Raw genomic sequence first — 6,169 nt, forward strand, 5'->3', positions numbered from 1 at the left:
GCGGCCGAGTCGCCGCGGGACGCCCCCGCCCGGCCGCTCCCGCTTCCCCGAAGCTCCCCGGCTGCGGTCAGTGAGGCAGATGCGTTTCCGCTCGCCCCGGGGGGGACCGACCCCACGCCTCGCCCGTTTCTTTACACAATAATTTCCCAGGTTTTCCGGATTTTCTCCAGTGAGCACGTACGCCTTCATGCTCGAGGCTGGGAAAGTTTGCACGGAAGGACCCATCAGGGACCCCTCCGCGTCCTCTGCGCCTCCCCAGCCGCTCCATTCCCGAGCGGCGGGAGGAGCGCAGCTGGCGGGGCAGAGCCGAGCGCTCCGCACGCCCGTCCCGCAGCGCGGCGGGTTCGGGTCGCCGCCGGGGCCGCGCCGAGCAGCTCGGATCCCCTGTCAGGGGTGGTGTCCACCCGAGGGCCGGCGCGCTCGCCGCCGCTGTCCCCGCGCTCTCTGCAGGCGCCGCGGCAGGAGCACAGCCAGGGCACGGCGAGCGGGAGAATCCCGCCCCGGCCCTGCACAGATCGGCCGCCCCGCGCCCGCAGGCCAAACCTCGGCTCCCTGCACGCGGAGAAGCCCTGGCCGCTCCCGGGAGCGCGGTCCCCGGGTCCACGCCCCCGCCGGGATCCGGTGCCCAGGCTCGGGACGCCGGCTCGCTGCGCGGGGCACGAAGAGACCTTCCGCGCTGGCAGAGAGCGGGCGCTCGGCCCCGGGCGCCGCCGCGGGTCCCCTCTTGGCTGTCCCCCAGCTCCCCGGGCCGGGACCCGCGGCCACTGTCGCAAACCCGCCCGACCCGCCCAGATCACGTCACGACCGAGGCCGCCAATCCCCCGGGCCGAGGCGCCGCATTGGCTGCGGAGATTTATTTCTAGAGGTGCCAGTTTATTCCCCGTGGGGCGGCCAATCTCCGCGGCTACACGTTTCTCAGCCTCTTAGTAATTAGCGTCTGCTCGATCCTCATGGGCAAAGCACATTTCTGAAGATAGCTTTGCTCTTGGCTGAAAGCGTCTTAAAAACGATCAGCCTGCTTTAACCACCCCAGTCTTTGCACAACTAGGACAGAGTGGGATTTATTGGTACTCTTTGCTTAAGGTTGACTGTATGTCTTGTTGTGTTTTGTGATAGGGATCTTAATGTTGTTTACAGTCGGGAGATAATAATGCTAGGTACTTTTTGGACTTGTCCATTCATTCTGCCGGTGATGGTGCTGACTAAGCAAGTTTGCAGCCACGGAGCTAGCGCTGCTCGTGTCAACCTCTTCTCCAGGTTTTAGGGTATAAAGAACTGGAGGTGGACAAGCCAGTGAAGGTAACTTAAGTCTCTCTTCATTTGGAGTCATTTATAAATATTTGGAAACAAACAGCCGTGCTGGATTCTAGGGATACCATGCAGCAGTCCCCAACCTTTTTGGCACCAGAGACCAGTTTCATGGAAGACAATTTTTCCACGGATGTGTTGGGGAAGGGGAGAGGCGGAGCTCAGGCGGTGATGTGAGCGATGGGGAGCGGCTGTAAATACAGATGAAGCTTTGCTCGCTTGCCCGCTGCTCACCTCCTGCTGTGCGCCCCCCTCTTCCTAAGTTTCGTGGATGACGATTTTTCCACGGCTGGGGTGGGGAATAGTGGGGGGAGGTTGGAGTGTACCAGTCTGTGGCCAGGGGCTTGGGGACCTCAGCTATATAGCACCTGTTGAAGAGGCTCTGTAAACGTTTGTGTGCAGGAAGAGTCTAGGTTGAAACGTTGTACCCATACAACACATAGCATCCAAGCTATGATTCCAAGTGGTTACTCAACAGTTTAGGATAAGGGATGAAGAACCGCACAGATATGTAGATTTGGAATTTGCAACACTGAGTAGAATTAGGTATGGTGCATATCTGATTTACCAGTTATATATTTTACAAACGATCTTCTGTTTGCTCAGGACTTTCTGATCAAACAGCATGCTATACAATCCTGCACCCAGTTGTATTAGGTTTATTGGCCCTACAAATAACTTCTTTATTCACTCACATTCAGCCTCATTCAACAAAATACTTTTGAGAATCTGCTATGTACTAGGCAACTACCAGACCAGGTAATATAGTGATCAAGACACAGGCATAGTCTAATCTTGGCGCTAGAGTGGAAGATAGAGATACATGATAGCCATCTAGGAAAGGAGAAAGTACAGTGGCTAAGAGTGCAAGCTTTGAAGTTGATCACATCTGCCCTCAAACCCTAATGCCACCATCTACAAACTCTCCTCTCTTGAGTTCCTTCATATGCAAAAAGTGAAGATGATAGTAAATTGAACTATAATATCTAACTTCAATTTTTTTAAAAAAAGAATATTTAATAAAGAATATATAAGACATGAGCAAATAGTAAGCATACAACTGGTGGTTGTCATAAATGGTGATGAGTGCTGTGAACTGGACACCATGGGTGTTATGGGAGTGTTATGAGGATATACGGAAAGGTACCCACTTGCTTCAGGTGGCAGGAAAGCTTCTCTAAGGAAGGCTCTAAATCAGAACCCAAAAGGAGACTATGAGTTTGCCAAGATGAGGAGAGGCAAGAAGCCAGTCTAGAGAGGCCAGATATTTGTATAGGTGTGTTTGAAGAGGAGGGTTGAGTCGGATAATGACCTCACCTTAGAGGTGCTTATTCTCATCTCATCAATTTTATATATTGTTTTTCCTAAAAAACCAGCTTCCTCCGCTTCCTTGTGATTACAACTTCCCAAAACTTCAACTTGCCTATGGCTCTAGCTTGTTTTAATGCTAAACTCAAGGAAAAGTGGACCTTAAGGCTCCAGTGCCCACCACTGCTCGGCAGGCTCAGTCTCTGTGTTTCAGTTCAGATTCTCCTAAAAAATTTTGATTGGCTCAGTCCAGATTATGGATTGATTTCTAGCTGTGTCAGGCCCTCCACCCCGGCCAGCCAACGTAAGGCACCAAGTGGAGCACAGTTTCTAAGGTCTGCCTGAGAGTGGCATAGAGGATTAATTAAAAGAAGGGGGTATGTGTGGAAGTCAGTGATAGGGTTATCCAGTGCCTTGCCACTCCAAGTGTGGGGCTCCGGACCAGCATCATCAGCATCACCCTATAACTGATTAGGAATGCAGAAGTTCCAATCACCCCAAATCTACTGAACCATAATCTACATTTTAGTAAACTAAATACCCAGGAGATGCATATGAACATTGATGTTTGAAAAGCACTTATTTCATACACCTTTATTTTTATAGATGAGACCCTCCCAATACCGTGACTTCTCAATTCTTGCTTTCCATTCTGCTTCAGCCACTCATTCCCATTTCACACTTTGGACTTTGTCAACATTCAGAATTGTACCAATGTCTGATATAAACCCAGACTGTTTTGGTAAGCCTTATCCTCCAGTTCTCTCGCTCATGGTCAATATTTGATTCTTTCGGCCACTTTAGTGTCTCTGATCCTTTGGTCTTTTGACTTTCTCCTTGTGGACCTTCTCCTGTTATCACTTTCTTCCAATCGATTCTGTGTTCTATCGCTGCAATTGCTCTTTTGATAATATCTTCAATTCCTTTGTCCCATTTATTTTATCACACCTGTGCAGAAAGTCCCCCGAGATAGTAATCCTTCTGTGTTCTCAACACTTGTGACCAGGTGTCTAGTGCAGCTGGAGGGGAAAAAAATCCTAAATGGCCCTGATTGCAGTATTCTTAAATTAACAGCAGCCAACCTCAACTGTGCCCTTAAGACCATCTGGAAATCTTGTGTTGCCTGGGCAACTCTCTTATGTTGTCTACTATCTTCAGACTCCTCCCCCCCTCCACCCCGCTTTCCCCTCAGCAGATAACTCAGCCACCTGCTTCACAGAGAAGAAACAGAAGCCGTCAGATGGGAATTCCCTCAACTCCCCAACAAACCTACATTCACCTAAATCAATCTCTTCCATTACTGCTTCCCTCTAATTAGAATGGAAGAGATGCCTGCCCAGCTCTGACATTTTACATCCCATTGCATCCCACAATCCCAGATGTGTCACTATTCTGACAACATTTTTCTCTATGAAGAGCATTTAAACATGCTCAGTTCCAACCATATTACAATAAACAAGCAAAAAATTTTCATTGAGCCCATGTCTCCCTCTGGCTACCACACTCTCTGCACACCCTCTAAGGAACCCTTGGTTGGCTGTACAGCCACCTTTCTCCTTCCCTTTCTTCCTTGAAAGCAGAACCTACCTCCCAATATAAAGAGGGGAAAGCGCCAGATATTCACTTTGAGACTCCTTTGTAGCTGAAGGAGGAGATGTGAGTGTTTAGGCCAATGAGTCATCAGGGCAAGTCAGCTGTGGGCTTTCTGGAAGGTTCCTCCCTGATGAAAGGAGAGAGGCACATGAGCAGACCTACCTCTCCAGACGTTTTCATGTGAGGACGTGATGTTTGGAGATGATTCCATCTTGTGACCATGAGCGGTGGCCAGGTGTATCCCAGAGAAGCCCACCATAGTCTACAGCTGTGAACCACCCACTTAAAGCTTCTTGTTATGTGTGTGTGTGAGTGGAGAAGATCTCTGTTATGTAAGTCACTTTTATTGGGATACGCTCATGCTTACAGCTGAAACATATTGATAACATTTTTAAAGCCAGAAGTTCTGCAGAAAGGTCCATACAGATTGTATCCACTTCCTTACCTCCCACATTTGCCTCAACTCACTGAAATCTGATTTACCTGCATTCACTGCTCCACAAATACTCACCCATGAAGGGTCCAGTGAGGGCTTTTTGCTGAATCCAGTGAACACTTTTCAGGCCTTCTCCCACATGGCCTCTGAGCGGCACGTAGAATTAAAAAATCCTGGAAATAACGGCTGGGCACAGTGGCTCGTGCCTGTAATCCAAGCATGAGGCCCAGGTGGAGGATTACTTGAAGCCAGGAGCTCAAGACCAGCCTTGGCAACATACTAAGACTCCCATCTCTACAAAAAATAAGAAAAAAATTAGCTGGGCATGGTGGTGTCATGCACCTGTTGTCCCAGCTACTTAGGAGGCTGAGACAGGAGGATCGCTTAAGCCCAGAAGTTCAAGGCTGCAATAAGCTAACATAGTGCCACTGCACTCGAGGCTGAGCAACAGAGCAAGACCTTGTCTCTGATAAAAATAAAATAAAATTTAAACATCCTGGAAATGGCATCCACTGTAGCTCTTCTGCTCTTCCTCCGCATACCTCTTAAATATTGTCGCCAAGGGCTCTGTTCTTGGCCTTTTTCTCTTCTCATGATATGCTTTGCAAGAGTTAATCATCTACATCCGTGGCTTCAATTAATATCTCTATGCTTATTTCTCAAACCTGCATAAATAGACTTCCACAATTTGGCAGGAGACATGTAATTCATAAAACCATTTTTTAAGTTGACTTAAATAACTCTATTCATTTCGGATGTAATTTAACTGTGTTTCTCTGCTTTCATTGTCTCCACAGTAAAGCTGTCATGGTAGAAAGCGGTAGCTCTCAATTCTGGCTGGACATTAAAATACTTGGGGATTATCCTAAGTATTAATAAAGGGATTTATTCTGTGAAGTTTGGATTCAGTCGAGAAGCCGCACTTGGGGATCAGTGGCCTTGAGGCTGCAGGTTGAGATGAGACTCTGGCAACAGTATTTTTCAAGGCCCCCAGCTGATTCTTGTGTGTAACCAAGGCAGAGAACCACTGGTTAAGGCTAGAGTTCTTCAGTGGCTCCTCACTCTGTTATCTGACAAGTCAGTAGCGTAGACTTGGAAGTCGACAGACCTTTGTTTGAATCCTGGCTTAATCCCTCGCCAGATGCATGAATTTCACCAAGTTACTTAAATCCTATGAACCTCTGTTTTTTACTTGTGTAAAATGAGTAAAACAGTACTTGCCTTGTAGGGCTTTGTGAGAATTAAATAAAACAATGTATTCTAAACACCTGACACATAGTTAACACTCCGTAAATTATGCCTATCATGCATCTACTAAAATGAGTATCATCACAATACACGATTTAATATTAAAGAATAAGTAAATATAAAGTAGAATCTGTATGGTATAACCTTGTGAGATAGCTATGCATATTGTGACCTAACAAGAAACATATTTGGTCTCTGCTCCCAGTCTGTGACGCAGACCTCCTAAATGCCTTTGAATTTCCTGGGCAATAGGAGCATCTGTTGCTTCTCTGAGGC

At 47.8% G+C, this 6,169-nt stretch overlaps 1 long non-coding RNA gene across 1 annotated transcript; it reads right to left on the reverse strand.

Moving 5' to 3' along the window:
- Window positions 1-3,215: 3,215 nt before the first annotated feature.
- Window positions 3,216-4,905, reverse strand: LOC123647379. The gene is made up of 3 exons (XR_006738212.1): window positions 4,721-4,905; window positions 4,204-4,336; window positions 3,216-3,635 (listed from the first exon to the last, which is right to left on the reverse strand). It is a non-coding gene; the product is annotated as an uncharacterized LOC123647379 (long non-coding RNA).
- Window positions 4,906-6,169: the final 1,264 nt, after the last annotated feature.

The sequence above is a fragment of the Lemur catta genome, chromosome 11 (genome assembly GCF_020740605.2).
Source record: "Lemur catta isolate mLemCat1 chromosome 11, mLemCat1.pri, whole genome shotgun sequence".
Taxonomy (NCBI): domain Eukaryota; kingdom Metazoa; phylum Chordata; class Mammalia; order Primates; family Lemuridae; genus Lemur; species Lemur catta.